Below are 27,763 nucleotides of genomic sequence, written 5' to 3'. Positions count from 1 at the left end.
TCATTCAGGTATGACCTAAATCAAATCTCTTATGATTATAGAGTGGAAATGACAAATATATTCAAGGGATTAGATCTGATAGAGTGCTTGAAGAACTATGGATGGAGGTTCTTGACATTGTACAGAGGCAGTGATCAAGACCCTCCCCAAGAAAAAGAAATGTAGAAAGACAAAATGGTTGTCTGAGGAGGCCTTATAAATAGCCAAGAAAAGTAGAGGAGTAAAAGGCAGAGAAGAGGAAAGATATACCCATTTGAATGCATAATTCCAAAGAATAGCACGGAGAGATAAGAAAGCCTTCCTCAGTGATCAGTGCAAAGAAATGGAGGAAAACAATAGAATAGGAAGGACTCGAGATCTCTTCAAGAACATCAGAGATACCAAGGGAATATTTCATGGAAAGATGGGCACAATAAAGGACAGAAATGGTATGGATAAAACAGAAGCTGAAGATATTAAGAAGAGGTGGCAAGAATACACAGAACTACACAAAAAAGATATTCATGACCCAGATAACCACAATGGTGTGATCACTCACCTCCAGCCAGACATCCTGGAATGTGAAGTCAAATGGGCCTTAGGAAGCAACATTATGAATAAAGCTAGTGGAGGTGATGGAATTCCAGTTGAGCTATTTCAAATTCTAAAAGATGATGCTGTGAAAGTGCAGCACTCAATATGCCAGCAAATTTGGAAAACTCAGCAGTGGCCACAGGATGGGAAAAGATCAGTTTTCATTCCAATCCCAAAGAAAGGCAATGCCAAACAATGTTAAAACTTCTGCACAATGGCACTCATCTCACTTGCTAGCAAAATAATGCTCAAAATTCTCCAAGCCAGGCTTCAACAATATGTAGACCGTGAACTTCCAGATGTTCAAGCTGGATTTAGAAAAGGCAGAGGAACCAGAGGTCAAATTGCCAACATCCACTGGATCATCGAAAAAGCAAGAGAGTTCCAGAAAAACTTCTGTTTCATTGACTATGTCAAAGCCTTTGACTGTGTGGATTACAACAAACTGTGGAGAATTCTTAAGGAGATGGGAATACCAGACCACCTTACCTGCCTCTGGATAAATCTGCATGCAGGTCAAGAAGCAACAGTTAGAATTGGACATGGAACAACAGACTGGTTCCAAATTGGGAAAGGAGTATGCCAAGGTTGTATTTTGTCACCCTGCTTATTTAACTTATATGCAGAGTACATCATGTGAAATGCCAGGCTGGATGAAGCAAAAGCTGGAATCAAGATTGCTGGGAGAAATATAAATAACCTCAGATATGCAGTTGACATTAGCCTTGTCAGAAAGTGAAGAAGAACTAAAGAGCCTCTTGATGAAAGTGAAAGAGGAGAGTAAAAAAGTTGGCTTAAAACTCAACATTCAGAAAACTAAGATCATGGCATCCAGTCTCATCACTTCATGGCAAATAGATGGGAAAACAGTGACAGACTTTATTTTTTGGTGCTCCAAAATCACTGCAGATGGTGACTACAGCCATGAAATTAAAAGATGCTTGCTCCATGGAAGAAAAGCTATGACCAACTTGGACAGTGTATTAAAAAGCAGAGACATTATGCCAACAAAGTTCCATGTAGTCAAAGCTATGGTTTGTCTAGTAGTCATGTATGGATGTGAGAGTTGGACCATAAAGATAGCTGGGTGCTGAAGAATTGATGCTTTTGAACTGTGGAGTTGGAGAAGACTCTTGGTAGTCCCTTGGACTGCAAGGGTATCCAACCAGCCTATCCTAAGGGAAACCAGTCCTGACTATTCATTGGAAGGACTGATGCTGAAGTTGAAACTACAATACTTTGGCCACCTGATGCAAAGAAATGACTCATTTGAAAAGACCCTGATGCTGGAAAAGATTGAAGGCAGGAGAAGAAGGGAACAGAGGATGAGATGGTTGGATGGCATCATTGACTCGGACATGAGTTTGAGCAGGCTTCAGGAGTTGGTGATGGACAGGGAAGCCTGGCTTGCTGGAGTCCATGGGGTCTCAAAGAGTCAGACACGATCGAGTGACTGAGTGAAACTGAACTGAACATTCTCCCCAGGTGGCTCAGATGGTTAAGAATCTGCAGAATATTCTACCACTGGTAAGTAATATTGCTGGATTTCAACTTGTCATTGACATATTTTAACAGTTGATGAAATGTGTTATGTGAATAATGTATTTTGTGCTCTTAAAAAATAAAAGAATCTGCCTTCAATGCCAGAATCTGCCTTCAAATGCCTTTGATCCCTGGGTTGGGAAGATCCTCTGGAGAAAGGAATGGCAACCCAGTCCGGTATTCTTGCCTAGAGAATTCCATGGACCAAGGAACTTGATGAGCTATATGTAGTCCATGGGGTTGCAAAGACTCGGATACAACTGAGCGACTAACACTTTCACATTCTCCAGAAGTCCAGATTGACCATCTAGATGTTAACCATGGGTTAGATAAAGAAATATCTTTCAATCCACAGGAAATTTCAGCGCATTTTTCATTTCTGGACACAGAAATTCTCCTGAGCTCTCTTTTTCCGGAGGGCAGAGGGAAGAATAAATGAGAAATGGCTCCTCTGAACAGAAGAGCAAGTTTGAGTTCAGCTTCATTATCATAGATTGGATCTGCGTCACGGTGACCACTTGGGCATCATGATAATAGCAGGGTGTGTTTTTCAGTTTCAGTCCTCTTAACTAGCTACACATGATCCTCAATAATCACCAGGCTGACTGTGTCATGTACTCTTTCTCTGGTCAGCCTAATACACAGATTTGCTTTGTGGAATTTTATTTATCCTCTAATTCTTTGAAATACTCTGCCTGAAACACTTGCTGAGGGGAGAAGTTCTAAATGAGTGGATAAAGTTAGTGCTTTTAAATCGATAGCTCTGAATAGTACATAAATAGTTAACACATGAAGAACAGTGCTGACAGACGCAAGTGCTAAAAAATTACAATAGTCCCTGTTCATCCCTGGCTTTGCTTTCCACAGTTCCAGTTACCCTTGATCAACCACAGTCTGAAAACATTATATGGAAAAAGATACCAGAAATAAACAGTTTGTAAGTTTTCAATTGCACACCATTCTGAGTAATGCAACGGAATTACTCAGGTCCAGTTCCAATCCTCCCAGGACGTGAATCATCCCTTTGTCCAGCATATCTTGCCAGTTAGTCACTTAGAACCTCTCTTGGTTATCAGGTTGACTGTGGTGGTATCACAGTGCTTGTGTTCTAGTGACTCTTATTTTACTTAATAATGGCCCCAAAGCATGAGAGCAGTAATGTCCAAATCTCAATTTAGACATCCCAAAGAGAAGTTGTGAAGTCCTTCAAGTGAAAAAGTGATAGTTCTCCACTTAATAAGGAAATAAAAAATAAATCATAGGCTGAGATTGCTAAGATCTATATGAAGAATGACTCTTCTGTCTATGAAATTGTGAAAAAGAAATTCATGTTAGTTTTGCTGTCACATCTCAAACAGCAAAAATTACAGCCACAGTGCATAAGTACTTGGTTAAGAGGGAAAAGGCATTAAATTTGTATAATGAGGTATCTTGAGAGAGAAAAGTTATAAAATAATTTTTATTACAGTATATTGTTATGCTTCTATTAGTAGTTATTGTTAATTTCTTTCTGTGCCTAATTTGTAAATTAAAGTTTATCATAGGTATTCAGAATTGGTAATGGATAGGTTATTCTAAAAACGTGTATGGAGAAATCATGAAAAATGATAAATACATTTAATCAGATTATTTTGGTGGCCTTGAAAACAGCTTTTTAAATCCCTCCTGCAATGCAGGAGACCTGGTTTGGGAAGACCCCCTGGCGAAGTAAATGGCAACCCACTCCAGTATTCTTGCCTGGAGAATCCCATGGACAGAGGAAGCCTGGTGAGCTTCGGTCCATGGGGTCGCAAAGAGATGGACACGACTGAGCGACTAACACATACAAACAATAAAGATTGTTTAGGGGTTACTTGAATTTTTAAATTAACCTTTGATGTATTAAAGTAATAATATGATGAATCTAATTTTTTCTTAAATGTTTCAGTTTTACTTAAAATATGATTCTACATATAAATTTAGAACATTTCAGCAATTACTTTTAAGAGAGGTTTTAAAAATCTTTTGTGACTTAGAGACTAAAGTTATCCCAAGCATTTTAAAATATAAATGTGTTAATAGTATTATAATAAAAATGTCACTAATTCTTTTTAAAAATTTTCAGAAAATTTCAAGTACTCAAAAAACTTATACTCTACTAAAATAAATTACAAATATGGTAATTCTGAGTTCTCTTAACACTGCAATAGTATTACCAAACTTAACAATGTTTTATATATTATGCTGAAAATCAGACAAATCATTAATTACACATTTTTTATGGTGGTATAATACAAACAACAAAATTAACCATCAGCCGTTTTAAAGCATCTGGTTCAGTGGTATGAAATACATTCACATTTTTGTGTGGCCATCACCACTATCCATCCTCGTAACTCTTTTTATCTTGTAAAACTGAAATGTTATAAACAATAACTTCCCATTTCTCCTCTAACGCCAGCTCCTGGAAAGCACCATTATATTTTCTAAAGTACCTTCTACAAATGGAATCATATGGTTCTTGTCTTTTTGTGGCAGGCTTATTTCACGTAGCATAATGCCCTTCCAGTTCATCTATGTCGTTGTAGCCCGCGTCAGAACTTCCTTCTTTCGTAAGGGCCGAATGCTATTGCATTGTATGTATATCCCACATTTTGTTTATCTATTTATCTGTTGAGGGACTCTTGGCTTGCTTCCGTGTTGTAGTTACTGTGAATAACTGCTATGAATAGGGGTTTAAAAATATCACTCTGAAACTCTGCTTTCCATTCCTTTAGGTATATCCCCAGAAGGAAACTTGCTGAATTATATGGGTATTCTGTTTTCAATCTTTTGAGGTACTGTCATACTCTGCCACAGAGGCTATACCATTTTACATTTCTACCAACAATATACAAGAGTTCCAATTTCTCTGTAACTTTGCTAACACCTGCTGTTTTCTGTTTTTTTTTTTTTTTTTTGATAGTACCAGTTCTAATGGGTGTGATGTGGTATCTCATAGTAATTTTAATTTGTATTTCCCTAATAATTAGTGATTATTTGGGAAATAAGCATCTTTTCATGTGCTTATTGACCATTTGTACATCTTTGGAGAAAGGTCTATTTCAGTCCTCTGCTCATTGTTGAATCACTTTTTGTGTGTGTGTGTGGTTAATGAGTCTTTATGTATTCTGCTTATTAATCCCTTATCAAGTATATGATTTGCAAATATTATCTCCCATTCTGCAAGCTGTGTTCTTACTCTGTAGATGGTGTCTTTTGATGAATAAAATTTTTTAATTTTCATGAAACCCAGTTAGTCTATTTTTTCTTTTGTTACCTTGCCTTTGGTGTCATATCCAAGAAATTATTGCCAAATACAATGTCCTGAAGCTTTCTCCCTACATTTTATTCTGAGTATTTTATTGTTTTAGGGCTTTCATTAACACCTTGATTTATTTTTAGTAAAGTTTTATATATGGCATCAGGTGAGTTAAATTTCATTCTTTTGCATGTGGCTATCCAATTTTCCCAGCACCATTCCTTTGAAAACACTTTTCCCATTTAATGATCATGGTTCAGTTCAGTTCAGTTCAGTCGCTCAGTCGTATCCGACTCTTTGCAACCCCATGAATTGCAGCATGCCAGGCCTCCCTGTCCATCACCAACTCCCAGAGTTCACTCAGACTCACGTCCATCGAGTCAGTGATGCCATCCAGCCATCTCATCCTCTGTCGTCCCCTTCTCCTCCTGCCCCCAATCCCTCCCACCATCAGAGTCTTTTCCAATGAGTCAACTCTTCGCATCAGGTGGCCAAAGTACTGGAGTTTCAGCTTCAGCATCATTCCTTCCAAAGAAATCCCAGGGCTGATCTCCTTCAGAATGGACTGGTTGGATCTCCTTGAAGTCCAAGGGACTCTCAAGAGTCTTCTCCAACACCACAGTTCAAAAGCATCAATTCTTCGGCACTCAGCCTTCTTCACAGTCCAACTCTTACATCCATACATGACCACAGGAAAAACCATAGCCTTGACTAGACGAACCTTTGTTGGCAAAGTAATGTCTCTGCTTTTGAATATGCTATCTAGGTTGGTCATAACTTTTCTTCCAAGGAGTAAGTGTCTTTTAATTTCATGGCTGCAATCACCATCTGCAGTGATTTTGGAGCCCCCAAAAATAAAGTCTGACACTGTTTCCACTGTTTCCCCATCTATTTCCCATGAAGTGGTGGGACCGGATGCCATGATCTTAGTTTTCTGAATGTTGAGCTTTAAGCCAACTTTTTCACTCTCCACTTTCACTTTCATCAAGAGGCTTTTGAGTTCCTCTTCACTTTCTGCCATAAGGGTGGTGTCATCTGCATATCTGAGGTTTTTGATATTTCTCCCAGCAATCTTGATTCCAGCTTGTGTTTCTTCCAGTCCACCGTTTCTCATGATGTACTCTGCATAGAAGTTAACTAAGCAGGGGGACAATATACAGCCTTGACGTACCCCTTTTCCTATTTGGAACCAGTCTGTTGTTCCATGTCCAGTTCTAACTGTTGCTTCCTGACCTGCATACAAATTTCTCAAGAGGCAGGTCAGGTGGTCTGTTATTCCCATCTCTTTCAGAATTTTCCACAGTTTATTGTGATTCACACAGTCAAAGGCTTTGACATAGTCAATAAAGCAGAAATAGATGTTTTTCTGGAACTCTCTTGCTTTTTCCATGATCCAGCAGATGTTGGCAATTTGATCTCTGGTTCCTCTGCCTTTTCTAAAACCAGCTTGAACATCAGGAAGTTCACGGTGCCTTTGTATGTTCATGGTATGATCATGGTACCTTTGTCCAAAATAATTTGACATATAAAAAAGATTTCTATCTGGCCTCTCTACTCTATTTCATTGATCTATCTATCTGTCTATCTATCTATCTATATATCTTTATGCCAATATCACATTGTTTTATTACTATGGACTTGTAGTAAGTTTTGAAATCATAAAGTGTGAACTCTCGAGTTTTGTTCTTCTTTTTAATATTATGTTGGCTATTCAGGTCCCCTGGAGATTCCATATGAACTTTAGGATGGGTTTTTCTATTTCTGCAAAAACATCATTGGGATTTTGATAGCAGTTACACTGAATCTGTAGATTGCTTTGGGTAGTATTTTAACAATATTAAATCTTCTAATTCATGAACATGGGATGTCTTTCCATTTATTTATGCCTCTTTTAATTTCTTTAGGCAATGTTTTGAGTTTTCATTGTACAAGTCTTTCATCTGCTTTGTTAATTGTTAAGTTTTCTTTTTGATGCTATTGTAAGTGGAATTGTTTTTGCAATTTTCTTTTTCAAAGTTTGTCTATAGAAATTCAGCTGATTTTTGTGTATTAACTGTGTATACTGCTACTTAGTACTAAAAACTTTTTATTTGAAATCTTTAGGATTTTATGCATATAAGATATATAAATGTCTTGCAATAGAGATACCTGCAAATAGAGATAATTGTACTTCTCTTCTAGTTGGGGAAGGCAATGGCACCCCACTCCAGTACTCTTGCCTGGAAAAATCCCATGGACAGAGGAGCCTGGTGGGCTGCGTCCATGGGGTCGCTGAGGGTCGGACACGACTGAGCAACTTCACTTTCACTTTTCCCTTTCATGCATTGGAGGAGGAAATGGCAACCCACTCCAGTGTTCTTGTTTGGAGAATCCCAGGGACGGGGGAGCCTGGTGGGCTGCTGTCTATGGGGTCGCACAGAGTCGGACACAACTGAAGCAACTTAGCAGCTTCTTCTAGTTTGGATTTCTTTCTTTCTTTTTTCCCCTGATGGCTCTGGCTATTATGATATTCTAGTACAAGGTTGAACAGAAGTTTAAAAACTGACATTCTTGCATGTTCTTCATCTTAAAGGAAAAGCTTTCAGTGTTTTACTATTGAATATGATATTTGCTATGGTTTTTTCATACATATATTTTATTATGTTGAGGTAGCTTTCTTCTAGTCCTAGTTTAACTGAATGTTTTATCTTGAAAGGGTGCTGAATTTTGTCAAATTGAGATGATCATATTTTTCCTCCCTTCATTGTGTTGATGTGATTTTTTTTTTACAGTGATTTTTTTCATGTACTGAACAATTCTTGCCTTCCAGAAATAAATCCCAATTGGTTATGTTAGAAAATCCTTTAAATATGCTGATGAATTCTGTTTGCTAGTGTTCTGTTGTGGATTTTTGCATCAATGTTCATAAATGTTGTGGGGTATAGTTTCATTTGCTTGTAATGTAGCATCTGACTTTGGAATCAGGGTGATGCTCGCCTCAAAGAATGAGAAAAATCTTCCTTCCTCTTTAATTTTTGGGAAAAGTTTGAAAAATTGGTATTAGTTATTCTTTAGATATTTGGTAGAATTCACCAGTGAAGCAATCATGTGCAGGGCTTTACTTTTTTCAGAGATTTTTGATTATTGATTCAATCTCCTTACTCATTATAGATCTATTTAGATTTTTTATTTCTTGTGATTTAGTCTCGGTAGATTTTGTGTTTCTAGGAATTTGTCCACTTCATCTAGGTTATCCAGTTTGTTGGTTTGCAGTTATTCATAGCAGTCTCTTATAATCCTTTTTATTTCTGTAGAATCTAGGTAACATCTACACTTTCTCTTTTGATTCTAATAATTTGAGTCTTCTCTCTTTTTTTCTTAGTCCATCTTGTTAAAGTTTGTCAATTTTGTTGAACTTTTTGAAGAACCAACTTTTGATTTCATTGATTTTCTCTTTTTAAAAATTCTTTGTTTATCTGTGCATTAGTCTTTGTTATTTCTTTTCTTCTGCTAGCTTTAGGTTTTCATTTCTATTTCTTTAGGACTGGCTGATGGATGTCATATTTGGAAACAGCAGAAGTTGGGAAAAGCAGATGGTATTGCATGTATAAATATATGTGTGGGGTCCTTGTTATTCAGACAACCTTCACCTTCCATCAGCCCTACCATATTGCTGTTGTTCAGTCACTAAGTCATGTCTGACTCTCTGTGGCCCCGTGAACTGCAGCAGGCCAGGCTTCTCTGTCCATCACTGTCTGTCTCCCTGAGTTTGCTCAAACTCATGTCCATTGAGTCGGTGATGCCCTCTAACCATTTCATCCTCTGTCATCCCCTTCTTCTCTTGCCCTCAATCTTTCCCAGCATCAGGGTCATTTCCAATGAGTCAGCTCTCTTTCCATCAGGTGGCCAAAGTATTGGAGTTTCACCTTCAGCATCAGTCCTTCCAATGAATATTCAGGACTGATTTCCTTTAGGATTGACTGGTTTTATCTCCTTGCTGTCCAAGGGACTCTCTAGAGTCTTCTCCAGCAGTTCAAAAGCGTCAGTTCTTCGGTGTTCAGCCTTCTTTATGGTCCATCTTTCACATCCATGCATGACTACTGGAAAAACCATAGCTTTGACTATATGGGCCTTTGTTGACAAAGTGACGACTCTGCTTTTTAAAACACTGTCTAGGTTTGACATAGATATTCTTCCAAGGATCAAGCATCTTTTAATTTCATGGCTGTAGTCACCGTCCACTTTGATTTTGGAGCCCAAGAAAATGAAATCTGACACTGTTTCCACATTTTCCCCATGTAGTAATAATGAGTCACTCCCAGGGGAAAAGGGGTGTTAACTCAATTATCTGTTTAATGTGTGTATGGTGGGGAGAGGAGTGGGAATACAGAGATAGTTGGCACTTTAATATACATTTCATGGAACATAACCAATAACAACTTCTGGCCTTGAAATCCAAATGTGGTTACAAGCTCAGAACCTCTGAGTAGATAAATTAGGAACCCGAAGCCAAAACCCAAAACCAAACAAAGAACAGAAGCACAAAAGCAAAGCATAAACACTACAAATTTATGTGAGAGATGTCTAGAATCTATGAGATTGAGACAACATAAGATTCAGAAGAATTAAATTCTGGGTGTTAATCACCAGTTACTCTTCACAATAAACATATGGTACAATAAGGGAGTTAAAATGGTATACTAAAAGATATCTGTGCTGTGCTTAGTCGCGTCCGACTCTGCGACCCCAAAGAGACTACCAGACTCCTCTGTCTTTGGGGTTTCTCCAGGCAAGAATACTGGAGTGGGTTGCCACTTTGTACTCCAGGGGATCTTCCTGACCCAAGGGTCGAACCCATGTCTCTTGGGTCTCCTACATTGGTAGGCAGATTCTTTACCACTGCACCACCTGGGAAATTATGGAGTAGGTACTATTTTGTGGATGGAAAAGCTGAGACTCATATGTTTAAAATAATGTAATGGATTGCACAGAAAGCAACTTAGAAACTCAGCCCCGGTTCCCTGACTTCAAATCCAGTACTTTCACTCTGCCATGATCTCATACTTTTTGGTAAATGAGAGCCAGGAAAGAGAATTTCATGTTATTTAGCAATACAATTTAGAGATGAGGCTTTGAGCACTGGATGTACACAGAGTGACATGCTACTGGGAATTCATCTTCTGGGGTTCCCTATTGTGCTCATGGATAAGACTCTATATTTTGGACAAAATACCAATCTCTGAGCCTCAATTTCCTCTTGTAAATAGAGATAAATTGCATTTTGCATTTATTTACTTTGTCTCCCCCACTAGAATGTCACCTCTGTGAGGACAGGGACTTTTTATCATCCCTGAGAATTTGTTAGTATTTGTTGAATGTGGGAAATGAATCACTATACTCAGTTCTTATTACCTCTGTTAGTTTCCTAGGGCTGCTGTAAAAAAGGAACACAGATCAAGAAGGCTTAGAAAAGCAGAAATTCATGGTCTTACAGTTCTGGGGGCTGGAAGTCTAAGATCAGGACTTTGGCAAGATGTGTTCCTGCTGAGGGCTGTGACAGAGAATCTGTTCCATGTCTCTTTCCTCAATTCTGGTGGTTTTCTGGTGGTCTTTGATGTTCCTTGACTTTTGCTACATGACCCTGATCTCTTCCTTCATCTTCATGTGGTGTTTCTTTGTGTGTGTATCTGTGTCTAAAATTTCCCTTTTATTAGGACACAAGTCATACTGGATTAGGAGCCCACTAATATACTCCAGTATGATCTTATTTTAACTGATTACATTTGCAACGAACCTCCTGAAAAAGGAGGTCACATTCTGAGGTATTAGAGGTTAGGACTTCAATATATGAATGGGGGATGACGCGGGCAGAGGCAGGCATAATCATTCAATCCATAACATTACTCAAGTACACTCTTGAATAAAATATAGTTCTTGCTTTGAGAAACTAATAAAATTCCAAAATGACCGAAGAGGTAATTCTTGGATGCTTATAAAATTTGAACAACAAATGGGTTTTATGCATAATAAATTAAGGAACTTTTGAGTTAAACCATTTAAGGAATTTTTATTTTAGGCTTTCTCAAGACTTTAGGCTAAGAATGCATGTTGTGTACCCTTTTCATGGAGGATCTCATATGATTGTTTTTCTACAGACTCAATGCAGTGCTGGCAGGATAGAAAAACACTGCTTTGAGAGTTAGGAAGTTGATCTTGGAAAATATTTGATGTTTGCTCCTCAGCTTCTATATTTATAAAAGGTACCAACCTTTTGCAGAAACTGCTATTGAGGATTGTTGCAAGGACAAAATAAGATCGGGTTTCTAAACGTGTTTACAATTAGTAAAGGACTATAGATCCTTAAAGCATTGTACTTAAACCATCATCAGAAATGTACAACTTTCCTCAGGTGGGTAAAGATATCAGCTTTAGTGCCTAGATTTAGAAACTGGTATAGTAAGAAATTAAAAAAAGGATCTTAATTGCTTATTTGGAGTAAACATACAGCTTCTCTACCTCTCTGCTCATCTGGTATATTTTGCTTCCTGGTGATTGTTGCCTGAAGTGTGGAATGACACGCTTGCTATATGGTTTCCATGACCACACATGACCATAGCTCACCCAGTCCCTGCTGCATGGTAGCCAGTTTGGTAAAGGACCCCTGATTTCTGTGGTGAGGGAAAGAGAGCAGAGGAAAGGAAAGCTAAATGTCTTGATTTGGGGAGAGTGGCACCTTCTTAATCTCAGAGCTACATTGTAATTTGCCATTGCTTTCCACATACCTGCCAGGAAATAGCTGAAGATCATCCAGCTATCTAGGAGCTTGGAGAAAACTGGTTTGAGTTTTATTCTTTCTCATCACCAGGGACATAAAAATGTGTGTGTGTGTGTGTGTGCGCGTGTGTTTATGTGTATGTTCCCAGTTGTTAGTCCTGTCTGACCAGAGCAGGAGAGAAAGCTAGTGGCAGACTATGAGGTGAAAAGTACATCAATGCCTGTTTTTAGAATAGGCATTATTGGATTAAAAATGGAATGCAAGCATGGAAGTGAATGTTCTTCAGCCCTTTCCCTCAACAATGGATGTGCATTTGCTTCAGACTGATAGAATTTTGGTGATAACCATGGTTACTAAAATGGGTCATTTTATACTCAGTGAGAGGAAGCAGCTTGACAACAGTTGCTCATTTCACAATAGTAAAACTCTTCATGGCAGTTAAAAATGGAAGTCATCTTATGTTTGTAAGCAACTTATTTCAGCCTGAATTATCCATTTAAGCTAAACAACATGGTGAGATTCTTAAGCTAAAGAATGGGATGTTAAAATCTGGTAAACACTCAGACGTGAGTACTTGAATGAGGAAATATTGTGATGTAAGCATGGCACAAATGGTGTAGAGAAGTGGAACAAGATGCTTTTCTTTAGTATATTTATTAGGCATGGATTGGATCTAGATAATGGGATGATAGCACTAATCCCACAGATAGACAGTAACAGAAAACTATAACTCCATTTACTAAATTTTTTTCCAATATCACCATAAGAGTTTTTATTTTGAGAATATCCATAAGGCACAAATACATCTTATGAAAGAAAATTGATGTTTTGATCCATTCCCCATTTTGACAATATAGAACACTGATTTGTATTATTTGACCTACTTTCTGAAGAGGAGAAAGCACTTACTTCTCAGTATTCAATACATTTATACTTGAATTTGATGTAACCAAAAGGAAAATATCGAGTAGCCAATGGACACAGAACTCTTGGGTTTTAGAAGCTTCTCTGCTCTTGAGCAAAGCTTGCTCAGGATCCCAAAAATATATGTCCATGTTATAAAACTCTTAGAGAATTCCTTCAAATAGGATGCAAATACAAAGTATAGTCTGATTTCTTGTCTTTATTCAAAAACCTTTCCAATAAATATTTAATGAATGTCAGTTATGTGATAAGCTGTTTGAAATCCCCCTCATTTAATTTTAAGAACCTCTCCTTCCATCTGATAAATGAATGTATTTAAAATTTTTTCTTTCCTTGTTTACGTAGTTTTATTTATTTATTTTTAAGTTGTTATTTTTTATTGAGGTGTAGTCAATTTACAATGTTGTGCTAATCTCAGTGTATGGCAAAGTGATTCAGTTATACATATACATATATCTATTCTTTTTCAGATTCTTTTCCCATTTAGATTATTACAGAATATTGAATAGAATTCCCTGTGTTACACAGTAAGTCTTTGTTGATTATTTAACATGTAGTAGTGTGTATATGTTACATATGAATGTATTTTAAATAGTGGCCACAATGTACAAACTGTAGAATATTTAGGTTGAACCATATGGAATTGTCATATTTGACCGATATTATAAAATTCCTTAAGTTTTGACATACACACACACATACATATGCACACTTCAATAAAGCGAAGTTTGCGTCTAACCCCCTGTTATTGCATATTCTTGTCATTGTTATTTCTTAATTCTAATGTATAGGGTATGCCTGAATTAACTTGCTGCATGATGAACAACTAGAGAATCTCAAAGGCATGTAATAGTAGACACAAGACGCACTCCAGATCTTCTGGTCTGCTTCATATATCTCTTCATATATCTCTGGCCCAGCAGACTCCCACTGCATGTCTGTGTCGTGGCAGTATTAGAAGTGCAAGAGGGCAAGCAAAACATTCAAGGCTCCTTAAGGCCTGGGTGTCACACCAACACAAGGTCATTTCTAATACCCCATCCCTTTGGCCAAAATAAGTAAGTAAAGCATGACTATAGAGAGGAGGTGAAGAATTGAGGTCAATAGTACAAACCTACACAGTGACTAGCATTTAAAAAGCAATGCATTATCTCTTTATGTCACTGAAGTTTGCTAGGGAAATACCTTCCTATGCGAAAAGGAAAACATCATCATATTTGTTCTCATCATCATCATCATCAATTTGATCTCAGGCACATATCATGCTTTCTACATGCCAATGCCTCATCTAAAAGCTTTACATTTAATTTTTTCAATAACTCAATGAAGTCATCACTAACAGTATCCCCCCATTATGACTAGAGAAACAAGGCACAGAGAAATTAGTAAAGATGTTCATTGTTTGCAAGAGACTGAGAATACTGGTATTTCAAACTGTACTATTCTAGCACAGAATCATGTACTGGAGGATGTGACTATGTTTAAGAGGTTTTAACTTCTTGTTAGGGCACTTATCTGCTTTCTAAGTCACAGAGAGGAGGACCATCTCCACAGTGGATGGGATGACCACAGAATACTAGTGGGATTCTGTTGGTTACTCCCCAGTTCAGTGGCCTAGCCAATCAGGTATTTTTCTGGACTGTTTTGTCCATTTTTCTACCTGGGAACAAGAGAGTCAGGTCTACCACTCACCATTTTTCTTTTCTTTTCTTTCTTAGTGATGCTTTTGCTCATCTAGTAGTATATTTTTCCTTTCAGCACACTGGTAGGATGTCACTTAAATGCATTATCAAAAGACTCATATACTTTTACATCCAATAAATTATTGCATCCAGCCATTCTATCTGCAATACTTATCCCTTTGCTTTATAGAACATGACGAGCTTCCCTTTGGCTACAGAAGTAACTTGACCCAAAGAGAACCAGAGATCCAGGGCCAAGGTAGAGCAGAAAAACAAAAATGAATTCCTGAAGCATTCAATTCCATTTAGAAACTAGAAAAGAAAACACAGCTAGTCTGGTCCAGTGTGAGAAATTACTCTCAGTATTTTATATAAAGAAAAATCAAGACTTCAAAGGAATATGTGATAGATAACATATGCATGTGTGCTAAGTTGCTTCAGTCCTGTCCGACTCTGTGACCCTATGGACTGTAGCCCGCCAGACTCTTCTGTCCATGGGATTCTCCAGGCAAGAATACTGGAGTGGGTTGTCATGCCCTCCTCCAGGGGATCTTCCAGACTTGGGGATCAAACCTGGGTCTCCTTTGTTACCTGCATTGCAGGCAATTTCTTTATCACTGAGCCACCAGGGAAGCCCATGATAATGTATACATTCATATAATCTTTAGTAAGTCCTTATATACCATTTATTCTTACAAGATTTTTAAAAATCCATGAGTTTAATTTTTTTGGATCTGCTCCCCCAATTTTTTGACTCAATGTTTTTCTTGCCACAAATACTTTGTATTAAAAACTTTTTACTGGATGTATTAAATTGTAGCTTTTCCCGATATTATTTTCACTTCTAGGCATTTACAAGTTAATTACGTAGTCAAGTATTAGGGAAATGCTTTCTTTTTGCTCATCAACAGTCAAGTGTCCCTGGATGCCCTCCGTGCTGGGTGCTGGTCCAGCTGCTCGAGCCACGAGCAAATGGGGGTACCTTGCTTCAGTGCACAACTTCAGGGTTTACTTTGGAAATCTAGCCTGGCTCACCATCTGCAAGGTGGATGATACAGGCTCTTTAGGGAAAGGAATGCTGTGAGTTTTAGAATGATACCTAAGGCTGCTCTTTCCTTGCTCTTCCCAAACCACAAAAGAAGTGCTACTCGCTGTAAATGTGTAAGAAGTGCATTTGATGATGCTATCTTTTTGAGGTGTCATTCCTGTTGGAAACTTTCTGGCTTCTCAGCTTTCACTGCAGTGATATTGCAGGGTTACAAACAAGCATCTCATTAGGGAGTGGAGATAGCGTCTGTCTCATTTTTCAGAAACCCTGACAACAAGTGTGAGTCTTGGCCAGCAGAAGGACTGAGACACAGGTGATGTGAGATTGGGGGTGCAGCCTCGCTGTTTCAGTATTGATTTGCTTTGGCAAAACTTTCATTTTTTAATTAAAAAAGATTAACTCCTCTTATGGACTGGGAACTGTGCTAGGCATTGGACATAAAGAACTAAAGCGGTGTGAGCCCTACCTTCCTAGAGTTTGGTGGATGGAGGATGATTATCACTAATAAATCACAAACAAGCTGACACATAAGTAAAATAGTTTCAAATTGTGATCTTGGCTAAGGAGAAGCCAAGGGGGCTGAGACAGGGAATAACCGGCAGGGGAGAGTTGAGGGAGCCACACTTGTTCCTCCTGCTTCCTTTTCATGGGGTGTGTGAACAGGGTCCCCTCCTCATGCTCAGATCAGAAATCATCCAAAAGAGTTGCTTTAGAAAATGAAATGATGGTTTATGTACAACAAGGTTCTCTGGAGACCCTGATGGTTTGCTGTCTGACTCCGAGACAGAGTTTTGGCTTTCCTACATGCCAGGGCTCTGCTGAGCTGACAAAAAGCTTTCCTTCGATTCAATGACTTATGGTACAGAGACAATGCCTTCTGTGCAAATGTTCCTAAAGGCTCAATTATTAAAAGAAAAATGACTCTCAGCTAGGATGTGTTATGTTTTTAGTTTTTCATACACGTATGTGTTCGATACTGAACTAGTTTTATACCGAGGCACTCCTATACTGATCAAATAATAACATACAGTTAACATAGCTAATTGATTCTTTCCTCCAAGAAGAATTATGGAGATTCAGGTTAATTAGCAGGATGTTAGACTCATAGATGATATTTGAAAATATTTGTTGTGTATTGTGAAACCTGAAGAACTTGAAGAATTAAACCAATGTGCTACAGCCTGTATATACCATTGTTGGTTGAGTTACTAGTAAACTTATATTTTAATGAATTCTTCTCTGAGAGATTTCTTCGAACAAGGGATGTGTGTGCACACATGCTGTTTTTCAGGAATATCTGTATTATCCACAAAAACAGACGGTTTAGAGGAAAATGTAAGACAATTTATAAAATATTATGAGCTGATTTTACAACCTGTTTCTTCTAAAGAGTGGATTTTTTAGTGAGCCCAGTGCTTTGTTGGTGTGGCTTATAGTAAGAGCCACTGGGCTGTGTTGATGGTTGGTCACGTGCTGTGGAGTCTTTGGAGAGTATTCTTCACTGTCTTGTCAGCATGGCTGCATATTAGTGAATACTCTAATAATATGAGCACTAATATGCATCCATGCCGACAGACAGTGAAGGAATCGTCAGGGAATGGAAGCCAAACTGTGGACCAATACCTACCCCTTCCATGCCTGAACATTAGGCTGGCAGGGAACAGCCTCATAAATGGATAGTGTCTGCCTGCCTAGGGTCTACACAAGGAGGAGGAATAAATGTGGCTGACTTCTCCTACACGCGAGGTGGGTCTCCAGCTCACAAATAAAGCCCTGTGTCTCTCCTGAGCTACTTTCAGGAAGTTCATTGACAGCATGTCTCTCTTATTTATGATTAGCCCAAGATGGTTTATAGAAGCACTGGCTTTTCAACAGCTAGAAAAAAAAAGGAAAGATGGCAATGGAGAGGCAAGTAAATATCCTGATAATGATTTTTGTTTCCTTTCTTCCTTCATTCCTTCTCCCTCCTTCTCATCTTCGCTCCCCTCATTCCTCCCTTTCTTCATTTTTGAAAAAGTATGACTTACCTACCTACTTCAGTCATCCCTTGGGAATGAGCAAGGCTGTCAGTGGTATTTCCTGGCAAACTGGACCTGGTCCCTTGCCCTGATTTTGTTGCCACACCAACAAAGCACTGGGCTCACTTTCTCTCCTTGGAGGGGTGACCAGCAGGTCCCAGCAGCAAGGCTGAAGGATGGCAATACCCCAATCAGAGTCTCAGCCTAAAGCAGCTCCCACCAAATTGGGCCTCAGTCTAGGATAAACCTTTAGGTTTCTTTGGAATATTTGGAATCTTTATAAGTCTATAGTTGAACAGATGGTGAGGGATGGCTTTCAAATTTTTTTTTCCCTTGAGAGGGTTATCAAACAGTAAAAACCATCCCTGTAATTTTGAAGGTGAAATTCCTCATCTTCCTTCCTATGCCTTGATCACACACGAATTCCAGAACATTATAGGAATAACTTAATTAATCATGTTTTTCAGGTTTTATTTTGTGTGTAAATCCCCTGGGAGGGAACATTCTGTCTCAGTGAGTAGGTGAGGCCCAAGATACTGTGTTTCTAATAAGCTCCCAGGTAATACTGATGCTACCACCCCAGGACGACACTTTGAGATACAAGGGGCTATTGAGTTTGAATACCCATGCCTTAGAATGGATTCTGGCATGAGCATTCCTATTTTTCAAGGATTTTCACTTTAGCTGCTGCTGCTGCTAAGTCCCCTCAGTCGTGTCCAACTCTGTGTGACTTTAGCTAGATCCAATTTAAAAATGTATCCTTAAGTGATGCTAAGTGAAATGTCTATTGTGAAACTCTGCAAATTATCTTGAAAGATAACAAACTGAACACCACAGTTAAAGATTGCTTACAAGCTGAGGTTGTTCATCACCTTTACAAACCTTGTCTTTTTGATATGGAGAACCATGAGGAAAATTGCTGAGTCATAACAGAGTTCATTCCTGTGAAGTGTATCCTAAGACAGTGAGACTCTTCCTGTTCCTTCCAGTGACTCTTAGTGAACAGCAAATTGTCTCCTTTCTGATTCAGTTTTTACAGTCACATATTGTGAAAATGAGTGGATACTCTTCCAACACAGCTTGACAGGTTCTTTATTGAGATTATACAATCAAACATGGGACTTATGACTTACATACTACATATTTCATTTAGATGGATCTACGGAAATGTGTAAAAAATATAATTTTCAATCATGATGCTTATTATGTGCCAAATACCATGTAGTAAGTAATACATTTGATCCTCCAAAAAAACACATGAGGAAGGTATTATCTTCACTTTATGGTTAGAGAATTAGAGGTACCAAGACAATAAATAACTTTATCCTTGTTAAGATAAGCACGTGGACCTTTTATGGTAAGAGGTTGCAAGCTGAGGGCCTACAACTCAACTTCTGATTTTTTTATTTGCATGAAGATTTTTTAAAAACTTGAATTAATTGTCAATAGATCCTATTTCCTGTTTCTTAAAAAATACCTGAGTATCTGGCAGCTTTAGACTTGCATTCCTGTACAGCAAGCATCGGCTGGTACAGAGTAGCAAAACTGCCTTTAGGAGGGTTATGAGTGCTCCAGCTTGTCACAGTTTTCACCTCTCCCATTTTACTCATATTTGTTAGTTTCTTTCTCCAATAACCATTTGAGTTTGAAGTCTCTGTGCATACTCATTGTTGAAGATCTTCATGAAACTAGGAATCACCACCCTAGTTAGGATTTTATTGAGCTTTCACAGGGTGGAAGTCATTCTGCTGGGTTCCACAGGGCTTGGGTACTAAAGACCTATGGCCCAGCCCTCAAGACTTCTGCTCTGATCATACAGAAATGTTGTCAGAGTTTAGAAGTATAATATTTCCTGTCATGTAGTATCAAGGAATATGGTCAGTAACCCTAGGGTGTGTTAATGGCAGGACTATATTCTGGGCTAACAGGAAACTAATTCAATTGTGCTCCATCTTGCCTCTCCTTTCTTTCCTTTCAGATTTACCATTTTACTTTTTGCAATAATTCACAGCATAAGATGCAGAAGGTGCCAAGTGTAACTCCCTAGAGAGGGGAATCATTTCAAAGATTTGTACTATAAAAGGCCTCATAATATTTATGTTGAGAGAGAAAAAGTGAGTGAGATATAGGGAGTTTTACTTTTTCAATGTTTTATCCTTTAGAAAAGAATTGGATTATCTTATTAAAGAGTCACTTGAAGAAAGGCATTTTCAATTTGGGCATGACTGACTCATCACCTTTCACAGTCTGGGTCATCAAAGATGTGGCTCTTCCAGACAGAATTTCCAAGACCTGGGACAGTGAGAGGGTGTGTGTGTGTGCGCGCGCGCGTGCGTTTGTGTGTGACTGTATGCCTGATGAGAGAGCTCTTCTGACTGAATGAGCCTGGTTCAAAGGGAAACTACATTTTCTGGTCTGGGTGAGTGGGAAGGGGTATAGTGCAGATGGATAAGGCAAGTGAACATGCTTTTAATCAGCCTGAAACACTAGCTGGCATAGATTTCTTTTGCTTCCAAGCAGTCATGTAAATGTGGGTGCTTAGGCCAGAGCTCATTATTATTCCTGAGTGGAGTCCTTGGCCTCTAAAGAAATGGCACCTGCTATGAATTTCTGTGTTCTCTGACTTCTGTAATCTCTCCGCAAAGCCCTCCTGCTTCCTACTCTGCAAGAGTTTCACAGGATGTGTCTTTGAACTATTTATCTCCAGGAAGGACTGGGGGCTCTATCAGTTCTTCCAGCTTCAAGGGCAGCAGGTGCATTAACTCTAGACTGTCCTGGACCTGTTAGCTGAGGCAGTGGCAGATAGAACACAGAAGTAAAGGAAAGGGAGACAGAAGAGAGTGGTTATTTGCTAAGGGCAAGGTTATGGGGAGATTTTAGGGAGATTGGTGCAGAAGAAAGAAACAAGACAAGGAGGATTTGGGATAGTGGACGATCCAGTCGACCAGTGCTTGCCCGGCATGATAGGGGAAAGAAATGTGACTATAATAGCAATCTTTACTGAGCTCTCATTATGGAGAGCTGGCCCTGCTTAAGTACTATGAGATACTAACATTCTCATTTTACAGAGAAGGAAGCAGAAACACAGTGAGGTTAAGTAATTTGTCCATTGTCACATAGGGAGTAGGTGGTAGAGCTAGGATCTAGGCATCCTGGTTCTACTGCTCAAGCTGAAAAAACACTCTGCTAGGATGGTTCTGAAACAGAGGAGAAGAAAAGGAACAAGGCTGGGGAAGAATTGGGTAGAAGAGGGGCAAAGTGAGAAGGAAGGTGGAGAATTCTCCACCCTGTTTGGTCTCATTCTGGATGAGGATCATCAGAAACTTGACGTAAGAGAACCAAAAGCTAAAGGAGTTCATCACCACTAACTTAGCCTTAAAAAAATGTTGGAGACTTCCTTAAAGAGAAAAGGGCATAACTAGAAACAAGAAAATTATGAAAGAAAAAAATCTCAGACATGAAAAATAATATAGTAAAAGTAGTGGTCAACCACTTATAAAGTTAGTGTTGGTGGTGGTTATTCATGACCCCATGGACTGTAGCCTGCTAGGCTCCTCTGTACATGGGATTCTCCAGGCAAGAATACTGGAGTGGGTTGCCATTAAGTTAGTAGGAAGGTTAAAAAACAAAAGTACAGAAATTATCTATATCTGACATAATATATTAGGTGATATACAAAATATAAATATATATAAAATATGACACCAAAAACATAAAACATAGGGGTAAAATAAAAATGTAGTGCTTTTAGAATGGGCTCAAACTTAAGTAACCTTAAATAGACTGCTCTCTACATCAGTTGTTATATATAAACCTATGATAACAATAAACCAAAAACCTATAACAGATACACATACACACAAAAAAGAATACATAATAACCCTAAAGAAAGTCATCAAATCAAAAGGAAAAGAGAATAAGAGAAGAAAGGATCAGAGAATGACAAAAACAATCAGAACAATGAATAAAGTGGAATTAAGTAGGTATCTATAAATAAGTACTTTAAATGTAAATGGACTGAATGCTTCAATTAAAAGACATAGGATGGCTGAATGGATAAAAAAATAAGGCCTACATATGTAAGACCAGAGCTTCACTTCAGATGCACACACACACACACACATTGAAAGTGAAGGAAAGAAAAAGGATATTCCGTGCAAATGGAAAGACAAAGCCAGGTGGCAATACTTATATCAAACAATACAGACTTTAAAGCAAAGACTAGCAAGAAACAAAGAAGGGCTTACATAATGATAAATGGATCAATACAAGAGGAAAAGCATTTATAAATATCTATGCACCCAACATAGGAACACCTCAATATATAAAGCAAATATTAACAAACATAGAGGGAGATACTGACAGTGGTACAATAATAGTAGGGGAATTTAGTACCGATTTACATCAATGGATAGATCATGCAGACAAAAATCAATAAAAACATGGGCTATAAGTAACACTTTACACCAAATGATATATGTAGCACGCTCTACCTCAAAATAGTAGAATACACTTTCTTATCAAGTATACATGGAACAATTCTCCAGAATATAACACATGTTAGATTATGAAATGTCTCAATAAATTTAGGAAGAACAAAGTGACATCAAGCATCTTTTTTTGACCACAATTATATGAAACAAAATCCGTTACAAAAAGAAAACTGGAAAAAACAGAAATGTGTGGAGGCTAAACAATATGCTACTAAACAGCCGGTGAGTCACTGAAGAAATCAAGGGGGAGGTTAAAGAAAAATACGTTGAACCAAATAAAAATGAAAACATAGCATTCTAAAATCTATGAGACATGGCAGAAGCAATTCTAAGAGGAAATTTTAGAGTGATACAGGCCTACTCCAGGAAATAAGAAATGTCTCAAATAACTTAAACTTACACCTAAAGAAAGAATAAACAAAGCCCAAGATTTGTAGAAGGAAGGAGATAATAAACATTAAACATCAGATAAATAATATAGAGACTAAAAAAATTCAGTAGGTAAGATCAACGAAACTAAGAGCTGATTCTTTGAAAAGATAAGCATAATTGATGTCTTTAGCCAAACTTATCAAGAAAAAAAGAGGGCCCAAATAAATAAAAGACTTATTGTGGCAATCAATTGGTAATGTATATTCATGTCAAATCACTATATTGTACACTTGACACCTTGTATGTCAATTATATGTCAATTATATGTCAATTAAAAATGAATCTAGGTGTCTGCTTTTGCTGTACCACTTGTGCATGTGGCTTTGAGCCTCAGTTTCCTTGTGTACAAACTATGCATGATAGAGTACGTGCTTGTCAGAATGAAATGAAAAAATGTTAGAACACACTTTGGGCATAATGCTTTGTATGTGGTGGGACAGTAGGTGCTGAGGCTGTTTCTGTTAACACATGAGTAGAAAGCTTAATCTGATCATCTCACTGGTGTGCACGGTAAGATACTTTCCTTCTGTGACACATGTTCTTGGCTGATGTCCCTGCCTCTCTGCTGTTGGGTAGACCTGTCAACTTCTTTATTTGCCTCTTAGCGCTCTGTTGATTATTTGAAGTCTGCAAGAGCATCACATTTTCCTCTTTGCACAGGATCAGTGATCTTGGCCTCCTGAGCCTGTGTTACTGACCATTCTGTTAGTTACTGCCACAGCTAAGTGGTATCAGTGGCAAAGTCACTGCTATGAACCTAACAGCCTCTTGGAGTCCTAAGGACCACGTTTTTCTGTCTTGCCATAGCAGGGTCATTTGCTCAAAGTCACACAAAATTGATTCTTCTGTTTTCTTTATAGTGACTGATCACATCTCAGAGTTTACCAGACCCTGCTGTCACTGACCTGGTGCTGTCTAGAGGTTGCCTTCTAATTGGACAATGTGGCTGAGAGGAGACAGGTGTGCACAACTGGGAGGCGAGGAGACAGCAGTACCTGCTTGTTTCCCATCTCACCTGTACCTAGCTGACTTCAGTCCACCATCATCTCTATCGAGGACCCGTGTAGATGCAGCAGCGACACAGGCTTAGTGCCCTCTGGTCTTTCCTTTCAAGGATCTGCTCTGCAATTCACTTCCCCTTCCTACTTTTGTTTTATTCTCTGCAGGTTGTTAATTAATCTTGACTTGAAATGTCACTGCTCCTAGCGGTGTTTGATTTTTAATAGAAAAATAGTGAAGAAAGAAAAGCCTGTAGGATCCCAAAGGATACATCTTTCTGGAGGTAGAATTTCAGGTTTTGGCACAAGATTTCCTAGTTGCTGAAATTCCCAATCCTAGTCCTTTTCACTTTTGGCTCCTTGTGCTCAGACTGCTCCTCTTCCTAATTAACAGCTAGCTTTTCACCTGTCTTCATTCAGGTCCCTGCAAAAATATCATCTCCCCAGAAAAGCTTATGCTGGGTTCTTCATGTAGTCTGTTATCCCCCACCAACATTGATCTTGCCTTAATCTTTTAATAATACTTACCACTACTTGATACTATATTCTCTATTTTAATTATCTGTGTACCCTAAACAGAATTCAAGCTATGTGAGCCCAGAGACATTGTTTCATCATTACCCTGTGCCCTAAAATAGTGTCTTATTAGGCACTATAGGATTTTTAAAGAAATTCAAGTGAGTCATTGTAACACATTTTTTCTGGTACTTCTTAATTTTATCTTTATATTTGTATATAATATGACTGTGTCTTTAGCATATTGTGTACCTTTATTCATTGGTTGAATTAACAAAAATTGTTAACATCTACTGAGTTGCGATCATTGGGCTGGTAATGAGAATAGGAAAAAATACATGAGGCACAATCTCAGCCTTCAAGCTGCTCATGTCTAGTAGAGAAACATGTGAGTAACAGACATATACAATAGAGTGTTAAGATTGGCAAGATAATACAGATCTGTAGTGTTTCAGTATAGTGATAAAGATGAGTAAGAATTAGCCAGGAGACCCGGATGATAAAGATGTCTTTCCAGACAGAGGAGATTAGCATTTGTAAGGTCAAGAAGGTATAAGAGTTCACGGAAAATTCATTAGGTGCAAGAAGTTGATAATGCCCATATAGATAATACAAACAAAAATTAAGTGAGGTGGAGCAGAACATAAGTGAGATAAGGTGGGAAGTTATACAAAGTCATGAATGTCATTTTAAAGAGCTTGAATTTTTTCACCAAAGAGCCAACAAAGGAGTTTTAACAAGATGAGATGTAATTAGATACGTGTTGATTTACCCTCCTTGCTTCCTTTCAGATTTCCTTCTACACCCAGGATTATAGCGTCAGCCACAACAGGGGACCAGCACAGGTGTAGAAAAAATTGTATATTTGCATTAAGTATGACCAGGGTCAGTGAGAGAAAAAAAGTCTATAGTACTCAGGTGGTTCTCTGGTTGGCATAGCTCTTTATAAAACTTTTTTAAATGCAAAATTTCAAACACAGGCAAAAATAAGCATATGATTTAATTAACCTCCATGAACTCACTACCCAGCTTCAAAATTTGTCAATATTCTGTCATTCTTGTTTCATCTGTACCTCTATCTAATTTTGATCCTAGCCAGTAAAAAGTAAGAGGTTTATAAGGTTCAATCAGATGGAGTCATAGACAAGGGAGTGAGGGAAGAATATAAATTCAGAGTTCTGGGATTGGTCTCAGGCAAGCTCAGAATGGAGGAAAGAGGAAAGAAAGGAATGGATGGGAATAAACGTCTAGGTGGAAGAAATGATGCTGGTGGGAAAGCAAGCTTCTTAAATGCAGGGTCTATGTCCTATCTGTCGTTGAATTGCTTGCAGTCAGCACAGTACTGCACGTGGTAAGCATGCAATAAGCATTTGTTCAATTGAATTGAGCTCATGCCCAGGGTCCCTGTCTTCTTCGTGAAGTCTAGGCTTGGTCATTGATGGTAATGAGACAGAGAACCCAGGGTCATGGAGCTATAAACTAGCTTCAGTGGTACATGGAGTACATGCCACTGGTCCACACATGAAGATGCTTCTTTTAATGTGCTCTGCAAAGTATGTGCAATATCAAGAAGGTAGTTTTCTTCTTCAGTGTTTAAAAGAAAAGGATAGTGAGTGATTTAAGAGCAAGCATTTTCAGTCTTTGCATTCCCTTTTATAGCTCCCTGCTTAGAGGACTCTTGTGGTTCAAAAAGATTGCAGAAAAGATTTTGAACTTCAATTTTCCTCTCTGGTTTTGCTTTCATTTCCTTTATTTCTCAGTTATCATTGTATATCACGAATGCAGCTTGTTCTTCTCTAATCTAACAAAAGTATCTTGACTCGGTTTTCTAAAGTGCCAAGACTGAAACTCAATGAGTCAGAGATCTTCCTCCATGTGCCACCTTGTTCCAGAGAAGACAAAACAGGATAAACTAAGATAAAATAACAGATTTAACTTGGAATTTATAAAATGTGATTATGTGGAGCAAATTAACATATTCAGTGCTAAAGTTGCAAACAAGTTGTAATGATCTGTTGGATAATGCAGCAGACTGGGTGAAATGCATGTTTCATGTTATATATTTATAATTATTCATCTAAAATGTATTCTGAAAAGCAATAGGCATTCAGATATATTAATCTGAACATCAAAGATGGTGTATAGTTGTTACAGTTACTGGGCGTTACCACTTGATATAAAAGAAATGAGGGGAAGAAGGTTATTAAAGTTTTTAAAGCTATTTTACATATGTTTCTATCTCCATCATTCTGCCAAAGTTTAAAATCTTTAGGACTCAAATTTTCATTACACAAAATTTCATACCCTTCACATGCTGGTAAATTTTTATGGTCATGAAGTATCCTATCCTTCCTTCCTATTTTCTGCAAATGTTATTCAATTCTAGAAACTTATTAAACACTTGGCTCAGACAGGTAAAGCGTCTGCCTACAGTGTGGGAGACCTGGGTTCAATCCTTGGGTCGGGAAGATCTCCTAGAGAAGGAAATGGCAACCCACTCCAGTATTCTTGCCTGGAAAATCGCATGGACGGTGGAACCTGGTAGGCTACAGTCCATGGGGTTGCAAAGGGTCGGACCCGACTGAGCAACTTCACTTTCACTATTAAACACCAATCATGATGACTGCCATACTCAATGAACTCAGAGTCTGATTGATAGCACCCAATTGAAAAAATCACCTCATATATAAAGGCTTTCCCAGAATCAACCAGTTGTTGAGGTCTTCTCTTTCAAGTTCCAGTCACTTCCTACTCCTATCCCTATTATAGCAATTCTCACAGTATTATATAGTGATATTTTGGTTTTGTTTCTAGATGGATGGAGGGCCAGGGTCATGCCACTTTCCTCTGTCTTTTGGGAGACAGCTTTCCTTGCCATTTCTCTGTGTCTCATGTCAACTTTTGTCAGGGACTGTCTTTTCAAGGATGTTTGTATAGCAAACAGCCTGGGAACATTCTGTGTCTCACATGCCCTGAGGGGCAGAGAGAGGATGTTTTTCTAAGCAGGATAATAAAGATATCTCCCATGCGGCAAAGGTTGAGTAGATTTCTAGCAACCTCCTTTAAAAGATGGAATTGCCTAAACTCCAGTTTCCTCAGCTGTGACACAAACCCACCGTGTGCACAGCATCCACCAGGGCTTCCTTCCACATCACCTGCAATCAGCTTGGGCTGAGGAAGGAAGGAAGAAGGATGTGAATGTGAAGCTCATCCTGCCTGCCATGCTGTGAGTAATCAGGCCTTTTTCTTTGAGCCCAGGGTCTTGTATCTTCTGCCAACATCCGTGAAATGGGGTAGGCTAATTTGTTAGCTTGAAAGTAGGGCAAAATTGCAGACCTTTCACTGTTCTTGAGTTTCTTCACTATCTAGGGCTTTGCCTGGCACAGTGTAGAGGAGTGAACTAGCTGTTCAGTGTGAGTGCATTTAATTATAATTTTAGCTATAGAGGGAATGTTGTCATCAGTATTTTTCAGTTACCAGTGGCGTTATCCTGGTAAATTGCT

The 27,763-nt window shown here is 38.4% G+C and overlaps 1 long non-coding RNA gene across 3 annotated transcripts in view; it reads left to right on the top strand.

The window, feature by feature from the left end:
- LOC147349220 (uncharacterized) overlaps positions 1-27,763 on the top strand; it is a 168,817-nt gene that overhangs the window by 86,307 nt on the left and 54,747 nt on the right. Inside the window, exon 5 of one of the 3 annotated variants that reach the window (XR_015149704.1) lies at positions 4,872-26,183. The exons of the other annotated variants lie outside the window; for them this stretch is intronic. This is a non-coding gene — a long non-coding RNA (uncharacterized LOC147349220). Of the gene's footprint in view, positions 1-4,871; positions 26,184-27,763 lie in introns of those variants that run through there. 3 annotated transcript variants of the gene reach the window in all.

Source organism: Bos grunniens, chromosome 21 (assembly GCF_055505025.1).
Source record: "Bos grunniens cultivar Pamir isolate PY7600 chromosome 21, Bosgru_T2T1.0, whole genome shotgun sequence".
NCBI lineage: Eukaryota > Metazoa > Chordata > Mammalia > Artiodactyla > Bovidae > Bos > Bos grunniens.
Note: the sequence above shows the minus strand (reverse complement) of the source record. Positions and strands in the feature narration are given on the sequence as shown.